General features: G+C 41.0%; 1 long non-coding RNA gene across 2 annotated transcripts in view; it reads right to left on the bottom strand.

Annotated features, from left to right (window-relative positions):
• LOC122540450 overlaps positions 1-18,504 on the bottom strand; it is a 123,328-nt gene that overhangs the window by 78,888 nt on the left and 25,936 nt on the right. For both annotated transcript variants that reach the window (XR_006309310.1, XR_006309309.1), the window contains exon 2: positions 7,875-7,948. This is a non-coding gene — a long non-coding RNA (uncharacterized LOC122540450). The remainder of the gene's footprint in view (positions 1-7,874; positions 7,949-18,504) is intronic.

The raw sequence follows: 18,504 nt of genomic DNA, 5'->3' as shown, positions 1-18,504 counted from the left end.
TCTGTAGGGGTCATGTTGGGACCATAACTTTTCATATTATACATTAATGATCTAGATGAAAGAACTGATGGCATTGTTGCTAGGTTTGCAGGTGACAAAGAAAGATGGAGGGACAGGTATTGTTGAGGAGGTGGGGAGGCTGCAAAAGGATGCGGACAGACTAGCAGACTGGGTAACGACGTGGCAGATGGAATACAACGTAGGAAAGTGAGAGTTTGTGCACTTTCATGGGAAGAAAGCTTAGACTATTTTCTAAATAGGGAAAGCCTTTGGAGATATGAGACACAAAGGGACTTAGGAATCCTAATTCAGGATGACCTTAAAGATGGTTTTAACACGCAGATTCAGTTGGCAGGCTAAAGGAGGAAGGAAGGCAAATGCAATGTTAGCATTCATTTCAAGAGGGCTAGAGTACAAAAGCAGAAATATACTGCTGAGGCTGTATAAGGCTCTGGTCAGACTGCATGTAGAATATTGAGAGTGGTTTTTGGTCTAGTATCGAAAGGAGAACGTGCTGGCATTAGAAGGGTCCAGAGGAGGTTTATGAGGATGATGTCAGGGATGAAAGGCATGTCATAAAAGGAGCTGTTGAGGACACTGGTTCTGTACTCGATGGCCTTTGGACGGCTGAGGGGCTTCCGATTAAAACTTACAGAATACTGGGAAGTCTGAGTAGAGTGGAGGTGGAGAAAATGTTTCCACTAGTAGGAGGGGCGAGGACCCCAAGGCACAGCCACAGTGTGAAGAAACGACTCTTCAGACCTGAGATGAAGAGGGATTTCTTCTGCCCAGTGGGTGGTGAAGCTGTGGAAATCTTGCCACAGAGGGCTGTGGATGCCAAGTCATTGAATGCATTTAAGACAGAGATAGTTGGGTTCTTGGTTAGTAAGGGAATCCAAGATGCAGGGAGAAGGCAGGAGATTGGAGTTGGTAAACACATCAGTCACGATCAAATGGTGAAACAGACTTGATGGGCTGAATAGCCTAATTATGCTCCTGCATCTTATAGTCCAAATGAGATGTGAAAGTAGTATTGAGGAATTCATTGTGGCCTTTGAAATCTTTTGCAAAAAGGCAGACTTTCTAATCAGCTAGAGACTAGTGCAGATTCTGAAGGAATTATGGGAAATAATGTGGAGCATGAAAACATTGCAGAGTTATGAAGATCAAATCACTGCAATTGGCAGTTTGTCTGATGATGGACTGATCAGATCCAATGGTCAGTATGAGGCCATTGGTTCCAAAGGACAACTGTCAAAAGTGAATACTAAAGTCAAATATTTACCAGAAGGGGCTAGTCAATGGAGAAATGCAACTATAAATAGAACAGAACAGGCCACTGGAAAATACAAAAGCTAGATGAATATATAGGATGAGGGTCAGGAGGTCAGGCCCATGGATTGGAAACATGAAGTACAAAGATAGAAGGCAAGTGAATGCAATAAGCTGAAACAGTGGGTCCGGGAACGAACATGCTCTTGGAAAGAGATCACCACCATACAAATAAATCCTAATAATAGGAGAGGGAAGGTTAAATAGGAGCAATCTGGAAAGAGATAGAAGGCAAGAGAAAAGGTGCAGCTTTAATAAAGACAAGAAATATAGTATAAAGCAGGGATGCCAGTAGGGGCAGAAGTCAATATGATTGGGAAGACGCAGTGGCCATGGACAAATCAGAAGACAAGTAAAGGATTCCAAACAACAAGAAATACAAAGCTGGAGAGAATTTGGGGTGTACTTCTTATTTTTCTCTATTCTTTACTGAAATGAGAAAATACATATTTTAAGATCAAAGACTTAAATGGTTGCTGCATGGTTTGAAAGCAAATAACTTGAATTTAATTGTGAATATTGTCAGCACAACTATGGATTAAAATGTGGTCACAGACGAACTGGTGCCAAGGGATTGTATTTAGATAACTGGCAATAAGAAGCTGGTTAATTTGTGGCCTGGTGCCCAGTTATTGATAACAAAGGCCTTCTGCTTACCTAAAGGAAATGTGATTGGTTCTTGGGTAGCTGAACAGCTTGGGGCTGAGAACAAGATTCAGACAAGTGATCATTTTGGGGAGACAAATCAGGACAGGAATTATACACTTAATAGTAGGGTTCTGGGGAAATGTTGCTGAACAAAGAGACCTTGGCCAGCAGGCTCATTGTTCCTTGAATGTGGATTGGAAGGTTTGTATTAAAAGGGAGAGACTGAATAGGCTGGGGCTATTTCCCCTGGAGCATCAGAGGCTGAGGGGTGACCTTATACAGGTTTATAAAATCATGAGGGGCATGGATAGGGTGAATAGCCACTTTCCCAGGGTAGGGGAGTCCAAAGCTAGATGGTGAGAAGGGAAGGATTTAAAAGGGACCTAAGGGGCAACGTTTTCATGCAGAGGATACTGCCCTATATGGAATGAGCTGTCAGAGGAAGTCTGGAGGCTGGTACAATTACAATATTTAAAAGGCATCTGGATGAGTACATGAAAAGGAAGGGTTTAAGAGGGACATAGGCCAAACGCTGGCAAACAGGACTGGAACAATTTAGGTTATCGAGTCAGCATGGACAAGTTGGAGGGAAAGGCCTGTTTCCCTGCTGAACAACTGTATGACTACTAATTCTTATGAATAGTCATTCCTGTTAGATACAGAAACCTGGTCCATGCTTCCTGTCAACCTGAGTCAAGAAGACAATAAATTGCAAAATGTTGCATACCTTTTAAAATCTTTAACTTTTGTGACTGTTGCACGAATAGTGGGGCTTGATTTCCAGCGTCCTACCTCAGTGAGTCGTGACAGTACACAGAGGATCGGATTGAGTATAATTAGCCCTATCATATAGGTGGATATCACAGAAAATGTGCCCCTTAATGGGACCAATAAGACCAAAGCAAGGGGAGTAGCACAAGATTTTGAAGAAAATATTGGTGGATCAAAATATGAATAGATTCATTGACGACAGGAAAAGGAAAGTTTGGAAGGTTTTTTAAAGCAATAAATGCTAAAAATTAAAGCTACATTTCTGCAAGGGAGATCAGCCATAGAGGCAAGTGATTTTTTTGATTTTGAAACAAAAAGGCACCAAATGCAATAGGGATACTTTGGAAACTAAATAAGTGTGAATATGACCTCTATGATGCATCTGAGTTTGGTGCTTTTCAGTAAGATCTTCCTGGTCTAATAATGCCTCTTCTTCCTCAGGCAGCTCAGGAAATTTGGCATGCTTATAAAAGGGCCCTTACCAACCTCTACAGATGCATCATGGAAAGCACACTGTCTGGGTGTATAACAGCCTAATATGGCAATTGCTCTGCCCAGGACCGGAACAAACTGTAGGAAGTTATATGCACAGCCCAGACCATCACGGAAGCCAACTTTCCAACCATGGACTCCATTTACACGGCTTGCTACCACAGAAAGGTTCTTGATGATGTTGGTAGCCTATCACACCCCAGTGATGATCTCCTACAACCTCTTGTCAGGCAGAATATGGAAGCCTGCACACACGCACCAGCAGGTTCATGAACAGCTTCTTCCCAGCCGTTATTAGACTGATGAATGGATTCTGTCGCCTCAAATAATGCCGACCACGCTAACATTGCTCTCGCCTAGTGCATTCCTGATGAAGTGCTTATGGCCAAAACGTTGACTCTCCTGCTCCTCAAATGCTACCTGACCTGCTGTGCTTTTTCGGTGCCACACATTTCAACTGTTGACTCTCCAGCATCTGCAATCCTCATTTTCTCCTAACCCTGTGCAATGTAACCCATATGTCTACATCTTTCTAATATGTACATCCTTACTTACTATGATCTGCCGTACTGCTTGTGAACAAAGCTTTTCACTGTACTTTGGTACACATGACAATAAATCAGGTCAGTCAGTCATATTAAAATTGTGTTGTCTTCAGTTAAAATTAGACACTGCCATCTTTTCCTGGTGCATCAGAGGCAGCTTTCAGGCATCTTTATGAAGCAAGCAGATTATTTTTGTGGAGTGGGCATAACACATTTGAAAACATTGTCAATAAATGGGCTTAAAGCAAAATTTAAAATAGGAAGTCAGGCGTTTTGAACTTCCAAGCACATTGTAGAGGAAAGCCGGCAGAATGGGCCAAGCATTGTCAAAGGAGGGCCTCAAAAAGATGCCGCACCTTCCAAAACTGAAATGCAAAAATTACAAAGACTAATTAAACAGCTGAATTGGCTGGATACCAAACAAGGCCAAAATCCAATTTTAAAGTATTAGAACTACGTACAGCTATGAAAATTTCCAAGGAGGAGGATATTATTCAGATGAAACACCGCACTTTGAAATTTCCATCATTGGAAGATGTCAGGAACATGACGCTCGGTGTTTTAGTGACTTGTCCTTTGCAAATTTCTGATGGGTTCTTAAGTGGATGACAGCTTATGATTTTTCTTGTGGAACTTGGGATCTAAAGGGATCTGGAAAGTAATAAATGGTATCTTGGTGGCAGAAACCGTCGCTCTTGGTCAGGTGACAGATAAGGCCTTTTTCTTATGAAAATATTGTGAGAATTCATCAATGAAATGCATTGAATGCTACATTGATAAATCAGGATGGAATATTGTTATGATCCAGCTGAAGTTACTACTGGATAAATCAGATTCAGGACAGGAAATGGCTTGATAGACCACCTTCTTGTTTGTTTTGTTTCTAACAACGTGCTGTCTCACTGAAACGTATGCAGTGTGCAGATTTTGATTTAACACTAAAGCAGAAATTTATTAACAAAGGAAATGGAAGATAGTCTGGATTGCCCTATTGTATCTGCTTACAAAACAAATGCAAAGATTTTTAAACCTACAGTAACAGTATAATCCCAATAACGCCAAAACCAGTTCTTTATACATTGAAAAGATACAAAACAGCATTTCTATAGTAAATAAAAACAGAAATAACGGCAGATGCTGGAAATTAGGAATAAAAAAAAACAGAAATTGCTGGAACAGCTCAGCAGGTTTGGTAGCACCTGCAGAGAGAAATCAGAGTTAACATTTCAGGCCCAATGACCTTTCCTCAGAACTGATGGTAGCAAGGAAAATATTGGTTTTTAGGCAGAAGATAGGGTGCAGAGAGGGCGAAAGGAGTAAACAATAGGTGGAAATAGAGCCCAGAGAGAGAAGAATGGCTGCACGATGGCTCAGTGGTTAGCGCTGCTGCCACACTTCACTAGGGATCCAGGTTCAATTCCAGCCTCAGTCTGTTTGGAGTTTACACATTCTCCCCATGTCTGTGTGGGTTTCCTCCGGGTGCTCCATTTTCTTTCCACAGTCCAAAGATGTACAGGTTAGGTGAACTGACCAAGCTAAATTGACCAGTGTTCACGGATGTGAAGGTTAGGTGCATTAGTCAGGGGAAATGTAGAGTAATAGGATCAGGGAACAAGTCTGGATGGACACTCTTTGGAGGGTCGGTGTGGACTTGTTGGGCCAAATGGCCCATTTCCACACTGTAGGGATCCTATGTTTCAACAGTTGGACAAATGAAGGAAAGGATAATGATCAGGCTGGGAGGGTGAACAGCTATGAATGTGGATTATTGGCTACCAGTGGGTTGTGTGTAATAACAGATGATGTGATAAGGCTTGGTGTATGGGAATAGAGGGAAGGACATGGGACAGATCAGGCCCTAAAGTTGTTGAACTCTATATTCAGTTTAGAAGGCTGTAGAGTTCCCAAACGGAAAGTGAGGTGTACTTCAAGCTTGTGCTGAGCTTCACTTGAGCACTGCAGCAAGCCCGAGACAGAAACGTTGGCCAGGGAACGAGGCAGTAAATTGAAGTATTGAGAGTACCCATAAAAAAAACCCCGCACAGTACACAGAACATCACATATTATATTCACACCAGAATGTAGAATCTAATACTTCAGTAGGCTTATGCCACTTAGGACTTCAACTTTTAGCTTGCACCAGCAGATGTTTCTTTCTGGAACTGTCACACACCTATTTAGATGAAAAGTGACCACATTCCCACAGGGCTGCGCTCTCATTCCAGTGAGATGACTGATGGTAGTTTAACTTGAGAGTCACCACACTTCAGGCAAGAGCTAATGTTGAGAACACAGGATCTTCATGATGACCTCAGCCAATGTGGGATATAAACCTGTGCCTCTGACAAATATAACCCCAACCAGTTTAACCTCTCCTTATACATCAGTCCCAATATCCCAGGAATCAGTCTGGCAAAAGTGCATTGCGCTCCCTTTTCAGCAATAGCATCCTTGTGGCCAGACAGGAATTAAAACCTTCACTTAGAGCTGCTGTAATTTCTTCCCTCACCTTAACAAAAGCCTGGATTACAAATATTACACAGTCTCTTACTTGTCCACACTCTATAAAGCATTCGTAGTAATGCTTTTTCTTTCCCCCAAGCACATGAATAATTTTCAAACTATATGATTGGAGAATCAAACTCCATCTAAACAATTGTAAATTCTTTACTCGAAGATTAAAGAAAATCAAAGGAGTGTGGTTCATATAGACTCAGTTTCATCCATATTATTGGTGATGCTTTGGTCAAAATATTGTAGATCCAATTCAAGACGCTGTCTCTTTTTCAACAGCTGAATCTTTTTGTTCATATTCACAGTCCATGTTTTCCAAAATAAAATATGAACAGGCTACTCAATCCTCATCTTGCAGTAAAAAGGCATTATGGCATGTCTGGCAAAATTTGACTGTATCTTTATGTAATCCTGCTCAAAATAAATGCTTTAATGTTTTATTTTGTACTTTCCTGATACCTACATCAGCCGCAATTATAATTTTGTGTTCCAAATTTCACTATAATACTCAAATAGAACTGTCATCTGACCACTGACCATTCCTCATTGACTCGTATTTGAGGTGGTCTCACTTTTCTCATTAAGATTTTTTTCTTCAAATAATAACACTCCGGTATTGTTTTTTATTGAGTTTCTGAGCAGGCTGCTTTGTCACAATTTGTAACACTTTCAATCATAAATATGTTTCTTACATTTCTATTCAAGAAGATGAACTAAACATACCATTTTCTTTTCAGCCTTCATCTTTTGTAGTTACATTTTTCAAAATTAAATCCAGTAACTGAATTTCCAGATTACTATATCTTCCTGTCTCATAGACACCTTTCCTTCTTGTTTAGATAATGAACCGGTGATCCAGTCAGGACAAAATCAGGAAGCAGTCCAGGAAGTTAAGATTTCAGGCTCATTTACCTCTACCACTCTTGGTGAAGCTAATACTTTTGAATCAGCCAGATCATTTTCCAGAATAAAATAAATTCCCCCCATAAGAACTTGTTCCATTACAAATAAACTATCACTTTTATAAAGTCAATCTTTAATCCAACTCTATATAAATGAGACTGATTCATAACTTCCAATATTTGCTCCTTCACCAACCCCTCTGAAGACAAGTAGCATCGTCAGCCAACATCAGAGACTTACTTGCTCCAGTATCTCTCAATACCTGTTTAGCAGGCTTTCCGATTTAGAATTCAAGGTTAATAGTCTAAGGACATGGGTTCAAATCCTGTCATGGCAGAATCTAGAATGACCATGTAAACATTGCCGATTGTCACTAAAAAGCCATCTAGTACACTCAAAAACTAGGAACTCCGATTTCTCTCTCCATAAATGCTGTCAGGCCAGCTGAAAGAAAATCAAGAGTCATCTTTTCAAATCCAATGACTCTTCTTCAGTTTGGAAGAAGTTTCATTGGACTTAAAGCATTGCTTTTGTTTCTCTCATCGCTGCTGCTAAACTTGCTGAGTTTCTCCAGTAATTTCTGTTTTTGTTTCAGATCTCCAGCATCTGCAGTTATTTGTTTCAGTGCAGTATATCAACGTTTGTTTTGGATTCTTTGGAAGTACTTACTTAATCCTCTGTTTAGGAGCAACTGCTGGAACCTGATTCACACCTTTCCATGTTCAAATCAGGAGTTTTGATATCTGTTGCAAGAAAATAAGAAAAAGAAAATCTGTTGCAAGAACAGCCATTCAGCTCATTAAAAATTGCTTCCCCGACTTTTACTCTCTCACTCTGTATTCATTTTACTGCTTTGACAATGGTTTTTGATATTTTTAGCCAGTTTATCCTACCGAGCAAAATATTTGAAGTCTGAAAATATGTTTCATAACATTTATGTCAAATGGCTTAGTTCGTTTTACAAAGCTAAAAACAATATAAATGCAAGGTCAGCTAAAGGATCCAGCTGAGTCCGCCACAAGGATCTGTGCTGGGTGCACTACTTTTCTTCATTTATATAAATGATTCAGATGTTAGCATAGGAGGTCTCTTTAGTAAGTATGCAGATGACACCAAAAGTGGAGGTGTAGTGGACATCGAAGAAGGTTAACTCTCAGTACGATGGGATCTTGATCAGTTGGGCCAATGGGCTCAGCCGTGGCAGATGATGTTTAATTTAGATAAATGCGAGCTGTTGCATTTTGGAAAAGCAAATCAGAGCAGGACAGGTACACTTAATGGTAAGATCCTGGGAAGTACTGCTGAACAAAGAGACCTTGGAGTGCAGGTTCATAGCTCCTTGAAAGCAGAGGTGCTGGTAGATAGGAGAGTGAAGGAGGTGCATAGTATGCTTTCCTTTGTTGATCAGAGCATTGGAGGATGATTTTCAGAGCAATAAAACAGAGCTGCAGGGTGGTTTGCCTCCCGCCCCCACCCCCCCTCACCTGGGGACCAGTGCATCTGCAGCAAGGGGAGAGCTCCAACACCTGCCTAACACCAGCCTGTACAATCAAAGCTGTTAGACTCTTCCTTTGCCTCATCTTCCTGAGTCAGACGAAAAATTGCGATGGAACTAGAATGAGGCTCCCCATTGGCTTACTGCAGTCCACATGGCCAGGGGGCAGGCCAGCCATCTGTCAAATTATGTGCTCACTATAATATGAGAGACAGGTTGGAAGTGGGCAAAAATACGATAAGTATGTTTTATTTCACAAGCCCCCTTGAAATACCACTGCCTGGGGGCTTGGAGGGGCTGTAAAATTCATCTGCTAATCCTTGACAATATTTGAAGAATTGGATACTCACTAATTGCCTGTAGAATTGAGCAGCCTGCCCACATAACTTGCATAGTTTCTGAATCCTTCCCAACTTTATTTAAGCCGTGATGGGCATTTTATGGTCGATTTGTACCCCCTTATTTTCATCTCAATAACACTTGACAACTGCCTCATGGTCTTTCCACTACCATTCTCAACGACCATAGAGCATACCAAAACAGCTCCGTTCCTCAATCATGTACAGAGGCCTGTAAAATAAAAATACTCAGGCTTGTATAATTCTCTGTTAGCAGTCCTTTCTTCTAAGTGTAAAGCAGTAATACTTTACAAAATATAATAACTTTATGTCTAATCGTGGCCAGTTCTTCAATTAAAAAAATCCAGTTTCTGAAATAAATAAAAAAGAAATCAGAATTTAACCCTAATAAAATCAACACACAAAATGTTAGACAGGAAAGGATTAACCAGCACATTTCCATACAGTACTGATGCTGTCTATATCAAGTCCAGAATCTCCCTGCCTTCTAGATCTCATGACCATTCCAGAAAACAAAATATCCACCAAAATTAAGGGGTAAAACAATTCCACTCTGCTCTCCAAGCACATTAACTACATTGGCCATGACCTCTCACATCATGCAAACTAGGCCACAAGAGCAGTCCAAGTTTTTCTTACATGACGCCCGGATCTCCTGCTTGAATTGCTGCATTCCATATAGTGATAGTTCATAAATTGTGTTAATCTAGATAATGACTGAGAATCAATTATGGAAAGGAAACATATGTTCAAATCAGGATGGCATTAATACTTGAAGCTGAAGTGATGCGATATCCACAACTTTGTTGTACTTGTCCATTCCAGTGATAGAGGTTGCAGGGTAGGGAGGTCTTGTTCGAGTAAACTCACAATGTTGCTGTACTGCATCTGATACGTTATATATTATACATCCTGCAGTCAAGGAGAGTCTGTAGTGGAGGGATTACATTGATTCCAGTAACACGAGCACTAACCAGGCAAGCTTGTTGTCCTGGACAGAGCTGACTTATAGTGTCCTAGAGAAACAGACCCTTCAGTCCAACTTGTCCATGCTGATCAGATAACCAAAATTAACCTAGTCCCATTTGCCAGCACTTGGTCCATATCCCTCTAAATTGGCCCTATTCATATACCAAATTTGATGCCTTTTAAATGTTGTAATTGTATCAGCCACCACCACTTCGTCTGGCAGCTCATTCCATTTTCACACCACCTTCTGCGTGAAAAGGTTGCCCCTTAGGTCCCTTTTAAATCTTTCCCCTTTCATCCTAAACCTTTGCCCTCTAGTTCTGGACTCCCCCACCCCAGGGAAAAGACCTTGTTTATTTACCCTATCAATGACCATCATGATTTTATGAATCTCTATAAGGTCACCCCTCAGTCTCTGACACTCCTGGGAAAACAGCCCCAATCTATTCAGCCTCTTCCTCTCGCTCAAGCCCTCTAACCCTGGCAACATCCAATAAAATCTTTTCAGAACCCCTTCAAATTTCACAACTTCCTATAGAAGGGAAACCAGAATTGCACACGATATTTCAAAAGTGGCCTAACTAATGTGCTATACAGCCGCAACATGACTTCCTGACTCCTATACTCTGAAATATTATTTTAGCTTCATCCATTCATGTGAGTGGGTATTCTGTCACACTCCAGTTCCGGATCTTGTAGATAATGGAAATATTTTGAAAGTGGAGATTACGCAGTCATCACAGAATACGGTTTCTTTGTACTGCTTTTCAAGATATGAACTTTGGCTTTTCCCTTTCAGTCAGAGGTCATTTGATTAAATTCCACGATTTGAGCACATAATCTAGTCAGGCCCAGCAGTGTAATCGCTGCACTGATAGAGGTACCATTTTTCAAACAAAGGTCAAAGCCAAATCCCTTCTGTTCTGTCTATTCTATATTGATATTAAAAAATCCCACTGCGCTACTCGCTTCTCCTGGTAAGCTGGTCAATATTTATTCTTTGTTGGATCTACACTCATCCAGATATGTGGGGAGTATTCCATCACACTCTTGATGTATGCCTTGTAGATGGTGGACAGGCTTTGGGGAGTCGGGAGGCCAGTTACTTGCTGCAGCATTCCAAGCTTCTGATCTGCACTTGTAGCCAATATATTTATATAAATATATTGGCTACATGACTAGTTCAGTTGAGTTTCTGATCAGTGGTAATACCCGGGATGCTGAAAGTTGGGTATTCAGTGATGGTGAATCCATTGAATGTCAAGAGGCTATCGTTAGATTCTCTTACTGGAGAGAGTCATTGCCTGGCACTTGTGTGGCCCGAATGTTAATTGCCACTTAGAATCAGAGTCCTCCAGCACAGAGACAGGCACTTTGGCCCAAATTGGTCTATGTATTTTTAATTTGTTCAAATGCCTTTTACATGTTGTTAATGTACCTGCCTCAACCACTTCCACAGGCAGCTCATTCCATATGCGTACCACCCTCTGTGCCCCTCGGGTTCCCTTTTATTCTTTCCCCTCCAACCTTAAACTGATATAGTCCTTGATTCCTCAACCCTGGGGGAAAAAATTGAATGTATTCACTCAGAGAGAGTACACCCTTAGTCTGAGGTACCCCTCAGTCTCCAATGCTCTGAAGAAAAAAGCACTAGCTTGTCCAACCTCTCCCTATAACTCAGACCATTGAGTCCAGGCAACATCCTTGTAAATTTCTTCTGCACACTTGCCAGTTTAATAACATCCTTCCTATAATGAGGTGTCCAAAACTGAATGCAATACTACAAGCGTGGCCTCACCAACATCCTGTACAAATGCAGCATAACTTCCCAACTTCTATACTCAATGCCAAGAGTGATGAAGGCCAGTGTGCCAAAAGCCTTCTTTATTGCCCTGTCTACCTGGTACTCCATTTTCAGAGAACCATGCACAAGAAATCCAAGGTCCCTCTGTTCCACTACACTCATTAAGACCCTACCATTCACCATGAAACTCCTACCTTGATTTGACTTTCCAAAACACAAGGCCTCACACTTCTCTATATTAAACTCCTTCTGGCAGTTCTTGTTCCAGCTGCAATTTCTGAGAACCTTTCACACTGTCCGTGATCCCGCCTATTTCAGTGTCATCAGCAAACTGACTAATCATGCTTTGTACATTCTCATCCAAATCACTGATACAGATAACAAACAATGATGGGCCCAGCACCGACCCCGGAAGCACTCCACTTGTCACAGGCATCCTTCCACTATTATCCTCTGCTTCCTACCATCAAGCCAATTGTGTATCCAATTTGCCAGTTCCCTCTGGATTCCATACGGTCTTACCTTCCAGAGCAGCCTACCAGGTGGAACCTTATCAAAGGTCCTACTGAAATCCATATAGACTATGTCTACCACCCTGCCCTCATCAACCTTTCTGGTCACTTCATCACAGAACTCTAACACATTTGTGAGGTATGATCTCCCACTCACAAAGCTATGCTGACTACTCCAAATCAAACCCTGTTTTTCCAAATGCATGTATACCTTATCCCTCAGAATCTTCGAGTAACTTATCCCCCATAGATGATAAATTTACTGGTCTATAGTTCTCAGACTTTACTTTGCAGCCCTTCTTGAATAATGGCACTTCAGTCTTCCGGGATCTCACCCGTAGCTAATGATGATGCAAAAATATCAGCCAGGACCCCTGCAAGTTGTTCTCTAGCCTCTCATTGATCTTGGATATATCTGCTTAGGTCAAGGAGATTTATCCACATTCACACATTCTAATATATTCAACACCTCCTCTACTGTGATATGGACAGTGCCCCATACTACCCAGTCATATTGCATTTTGACATGGATTGTTTCTGTATCTGAGGAGTTGTGAATGGTGATCAACACTGCACAATCATCAAGCATCCCCATTTTTGCCTTGATGATAGAAGGAAGGTCATTGATGAAGCAATTGAAGATAACTGGATTAGGACACGATCCTCAGGAATTCCTGCAAATATGTACTGCAGCCAAAAAGACTGCCCTCCAACAACTACATCTATCTTCCTTTGTACCAGAGCAAAGCACTGTCCTGCCAATAATTGAGAGGAGACTGATGGGACAGTAATTGACTGGATTGGATTTGTTCTGCTTTTTGTGTACAGTACATATCTGATTTTCTTCCATATTTTTAGGTAGATGCCAGTGTTGTAGCTCTACTGGATTCACTTGGCCAAGGGCACACGCAAATGGTAAGTACTTAGATTGGAATATTTTTGGCACCCGTAGCTTTTTCAGTATCCAGTACCCCCAACTGTTTCTCGAAATCAGGTCGTCAATCGAATTGGCTTGGCCTTATCTTTGCTGTGCTGGGCTCTCCCATTATTGACAATGAAATATTTGTGGAACTTCCTCCTCCAATGGGTGTCACAGGTGATTGCTGGGTTTGCAGCAAACTGTGTTTTCACAGAGGTTTACATGCTTTACAAACATGATTAAACAAAATCTGACAATGAGTGATGAAAGGAGGTTTTATGCCAAGATAACCAAAATCTTGAAAAAGAGAGGCAGATGTTAAGGAGCATATTAAAGGAGGCAAAATAGTAGAGAGGGGAAGAAATTGAAAGAACAAATTCCAAACCTGAAAACCGAACCACCAACCCAGAGTGATTAAAATTGGGAATGCTAAAGTTCCCAACATTTGCACAGAGATTTCAGAGATCTGTAATCCTAAAGAGACCATAAGACCTCGGAGTGAAAGCAAGGCCATTCGACCCATTGACTCCACTCTGCCATTTAAACATGGCTGATGGGCATTTCAACTCCACTTACCCACATTCTCCCCATAGCCCTTAATTCCTTGCGAGATCAAGAATTTATCAATCTTTGCCTTGAAGACATTTAATGTCCTGGTCTCCACTGCGCTCTGTGGCAATGAATTCCACAGGCCCACCACTCTCTGCCTGAAGAAATGTCTCCTCATTTCCGTTCTAAATTGACCCCCTCTAATTCTAAGGCTGTGCCCACGGATCCTAGTCTCCCCGTCTAACGGAACCAACTTCCCTGCGCCCACCCTTTCTAAGCCATGCAGTATCTTGTAAGTTTCTATTAGGTCTCCCCATAACCTTCTAAACTCTAATGAATACAATCCCAGGATCCTCAGCCGTTCATTGTATGTTAGGCTCACCTTTCTAGAGATCATCTGTATGAAACTCCGCTAGACACGCTCCAGTGACATTAAGTCCTTCCTGAAGTGTGGACCCAAACTGGATACAGTATTGCAAATGGGGCCTAACTAGAGCTTCATAAAGTCTCAGAAGCATGTCGTTGCTTTTATATTCCAACCCTTGGAGATAAATGACAACATTACATTTGCTTTCTTAATCACGGACTCAACTTGCAAGTTAACCTTTAGACTAGAGACTACAGACAGATGGACAGAACTCCACTTTCCTGTATCCCCCTATAAACATTGACTCCCCTGAAGTCAATTTTTAAATGAATCAGCCTCCAGAGTTTTCAGGGCAAGAGAATATCATAGACTAATAATGCTTACAGAGAAAAATATCCTCTTCATCTCCATCTTAAAAATGAAACCTCTTTTTCTTAAACTGCATCCCTAATTCTAGCCTCTTCTACAAGGTGAATTGTCCTTTCAGAATCCACTCTGTTACGTCTCCTCAGGACCTTACATTTTCGATTCTTCTTTCTCATTTGTCTAAACTCCATCAGATAAAGGCCCAACCTGCTTAGCCTTTTCTCATAAGGTAAGTACTTCATCCAAGGAATGAATCAAATCAACTTTCTTTGATTCCTTCTAATGCAATCATATCATTTTCCAAATTGGGAGACCAAAACTGTACATAGTATTTCCAGATTTTACCTCACAAAAGCTCAGTATAGCTGCAATAAAAGTTTGCTACCTTATATTCCATACCCCGTGTTATAAGCACCAAAATTGCCCTTGTCTTTCTAATCATGTGCTGGACCTGAAAACTAACTTTTTGAGATTTGTGTACCAGGAAACATAGATCGCTCCGGATTGCACAGTTCTGCAATCTCCTCCCTTTAAACAGCATACTGTTATCTATTCTTCTGGTCAAAGTTGACAAGTTCATATTTTCCTACATTAAATTCTATCCGTCAATTTTTTTCCCTACTCTGTCCATATCCTTCTGCAGGGTTCTCCATCTCCTCTTAATTATTACCCATCTTAGTGTCATTGGAAAATGTAACCACCATACATCCAAAACAATAAGATGGACTGTAAACTGTTGAGGCCCCAGTTCTGATCCATGTGGTACTGCATTAGTTGCAGCTTGCCTTCCTGAAAAAGACACATTTATCCCTACTTTCCTACACTTATTTGGCATTCCACCCATAGCAGTCTCCCACCTCTAGCTGATGCCACTCCCAGCTGGCATCATACTTCACTGGAACCCAATTCTCCAATCTACACCTTATCATACTTACCTTGTGTAAGGTTTCATGGCAACTGTCAAAATGGTTGTCAGGGCCCTTTATTTTCAGGATATGGCAGCTGAATATTGTGAAAAAGGGACATGGTTTGCTTTCTTCAGACAGTTCGGTGTGACAAAAGAACTGTCAGAATGGAAGTATGAGTCCAGCTTTCTGTGGGAACTCTGAAAGGAAACTCCAGACAGAAATGCGACCGCTCCCTTATTTCATAAAAAAAGACCAGAATGGTAATCTGTACGAGATTGCCAATCATCAGAAAATTCAGCCATAGATGAGTGATTTGGCTCTGTGAGGAATGACTGTAAGATTTCCAAAGTTGCTGATTACAAAGCTGGGTCAGAATGTAGTAGCATTAAGGGAGATACAAGGAAGCTTCAAAGTATTTTGAGAAGCCAAATGAATAGGATGTAGCAGCTAGAACATTGTATGATTAAATATCAAGTTATCTACTTTGGTAGAAAAAAAACAGAAAGACAAAAAGTTTCTTAAATGTAAGAGATTGGGAAGTATGGGCATTCAAAGGACCCTTGTGTCCTTCGTCGTAACGTGCCAAAAGCTGGCATGCAAGCAATGAGGAAGGCAAATGTATGTTGGCATTTTGAGAGTATATGGGTACCGGAGTTAAGATGTGTTGTTCCAATTGTGTAAAACCTTGTTGAAACTAGAAAATGGTGTGCAGTTTTGCTCTCCTTCAGAAGAGGCAGTGACGTAACTGAAATATCATGAGGCAAACAATCCAGAGGCCCACACTTGTCAAGGCTTTTTTTGTTGATTTTGTTTCCCCTTTATTCTTTCATTGCATGTGGACATCACTGGCCAGAGTTGTCTGCCCGGGGTATTTAAGAATCAAAAACTTTGCTATGGATCTGGACCAGGCTAGGATAGCAGATTTCCTACTCTAAAGGACATCAGGGAACCAGTAGGGTTTTTACAACAATTGGCAACGTTTGCATGGTTACCATTAGACCAGCTATTTTTTAATTCCAGATCTTCACTGAAGTCTAATTCCATCAGCTGCCATGGTCGGATACAAACCCATATCCACAGAACATTATTTTGGGATTCTCGTAATAGTCCAGTGACATCAGAACTATGCCATTGACTCCTTAGGTGTGACTCTGCATTCACAGCATAGTGATTGAACCTGTAAACAATGGTGCACTTGGCTAACTACAAGTTAAATAAAACTGAACTCGCCAAGGAAATAAATTACTTACATATTAATGGGTTATGTCTGGCTTAAGTCTACCTACATTCAGTAGCTTAATGGGCAAGTATATAGTGGATGCTACTGCACAAACACTGTATCAACTGTTAAATTTTTAAAAAATCAGAGATTGAAGTCATGTTGCAGTTAAAAGGGTAGTAACGTATTGATTAAAATATTCCAACATCATGAATATGTGATGGGAAATATATTAGCTTTGATCTTACCATACAAACATAGGAGCAGTACTGAGCTATTAAGCTCCAAGAGCATGTTCTGTCATTCAGTTAGCTCGTGGCTGATCATCTAACTCAAGGGCAATTTCCTGCACAACCTCCGTATCTCTTGATGCCTTGAGTATTTAGAAGTCTAGTGATTTCTGTCTCAACATATTTAATGACCAATCTTTCATATCCCCCTGGGCTGGACAATTCCAAAGACTCACCACCCTCAGTAAAGAAATTCCTCATTTCATTCTTAAATAGTCTATCCCTTATCCTGAGATTATGTGCCCTAGTTCAACCTGTCATACCAAGTTGAATTGTCTAAGTTTTAATGAGATCACCCCATAGTCTTCAAATATCCCGAGAATACAGTCCCAGTTTCCTCCATCTCTCCTCAGAAATTAATCTCAGCATTAAAGAGATTAATTTCTGATTCAGTTCCTTTCAAGTAAATATAAATTTTTGTCACTACTCTTTCATGGGATGTGGCATCATGGGCAAGTCCTTGAACTGAGTGACTTGCCTGGCCTCTTCAGCAGGCAATTAAGAATCTATCATATTCCTGAGAGCCTGGACGCATATGTAAACTTGACAATGTAAAAATGGTAGATTCCTTTCTTTCGTTAAGATTAGTAATGAAACAGATGGTTAATTATAAAAATTGATGATAGTTCAGTGGTCATCATTAAGACTAGCTTTTATTTCTGTATTTATTAATTAAATTCAAATTCTACGAGCTGCCAGGTGAACCCTTACCCCCACAACATTTGTAGCGTACCTCTGCATTACTAATCCATTAACATCACCCTGACAGTCAAAAATTGATTATATTTCAGGGAGAGAGAAAACAATGGGACAATCATTGCAGAACTATAGAGAATGGAGCTAGATGACAGCCAGCACAGACATAACAGCATAAAAAGTCTCTCTTTGCTGTTACCATTCTCTGATTCTCTTTTTCATCCTAATGCTGTTAAATCATTAAATATTTTCACAGCTCTCTATAATGCTTTAGATTTATACAGCATCCCTCGTATTTTGTCAACACAGATGCAATTTAGGCAAAAGTGAGGACTGCAGATACTGTCTGCAGATGAAGGGCAAAAGCCTGATGAACGAGAGGTGCTCCAAAGCTAGTGTTTCCAAATTAACCTGTTGGACTATAACCTGGTGTTTTGTGATTTTTAAAGTTAAAGTGTGTTTGTTGCTCTTGATGCAGTCACCTCTACATTAGGGAGGTGGGACACCAACTTGTGAAATGTTTCAGAGAACATCTCTGGGACAGACGCACCAAACATCCCCACTCCACCTTCCCCCTCCAACTCCACCAAGGACGTGCAAGTCCTGGGCCTCCTCCACCGCCAAATCCTAACTACCCAACACCTGGAGGAAGAACTTCTCATCTTCCGCCTTGGAACCCTCCAACCACAGAGCATCAACGCCAATTTCATCCGTTTCCTCATCCACCCTCCCCCATCCCCATCCCCATCCCAAATCCAACCAAACTCAGCACCGCCCCCTTGAACTGTCCTACCTGTCCATCTTCCCTCCCACCTATCTGCTCCTACCTCCGCTCTGACCAATCAC

This window comes from Chiloscyllium plagiosum, chromosome 34 (genome assembly GCF_004010195.1).
Source record: "Chiloscyllium plagiosum isolate BGI_BamShark_2017 chromosome 34, ASM401019v2, whole genome shotgun sequence".
NCBI classification, from domain to species: domain Eukaryota; kingdom Metazoa; phylum Chordata; class Chondrichthyes; order Orectolobiformes; family Hemiscylliidae; genus Chiloscyllium; species Chiloscyllium plagiosum.
This window is presented reverse-complemented; position numbering and strand designations above follow the sequence as displayed.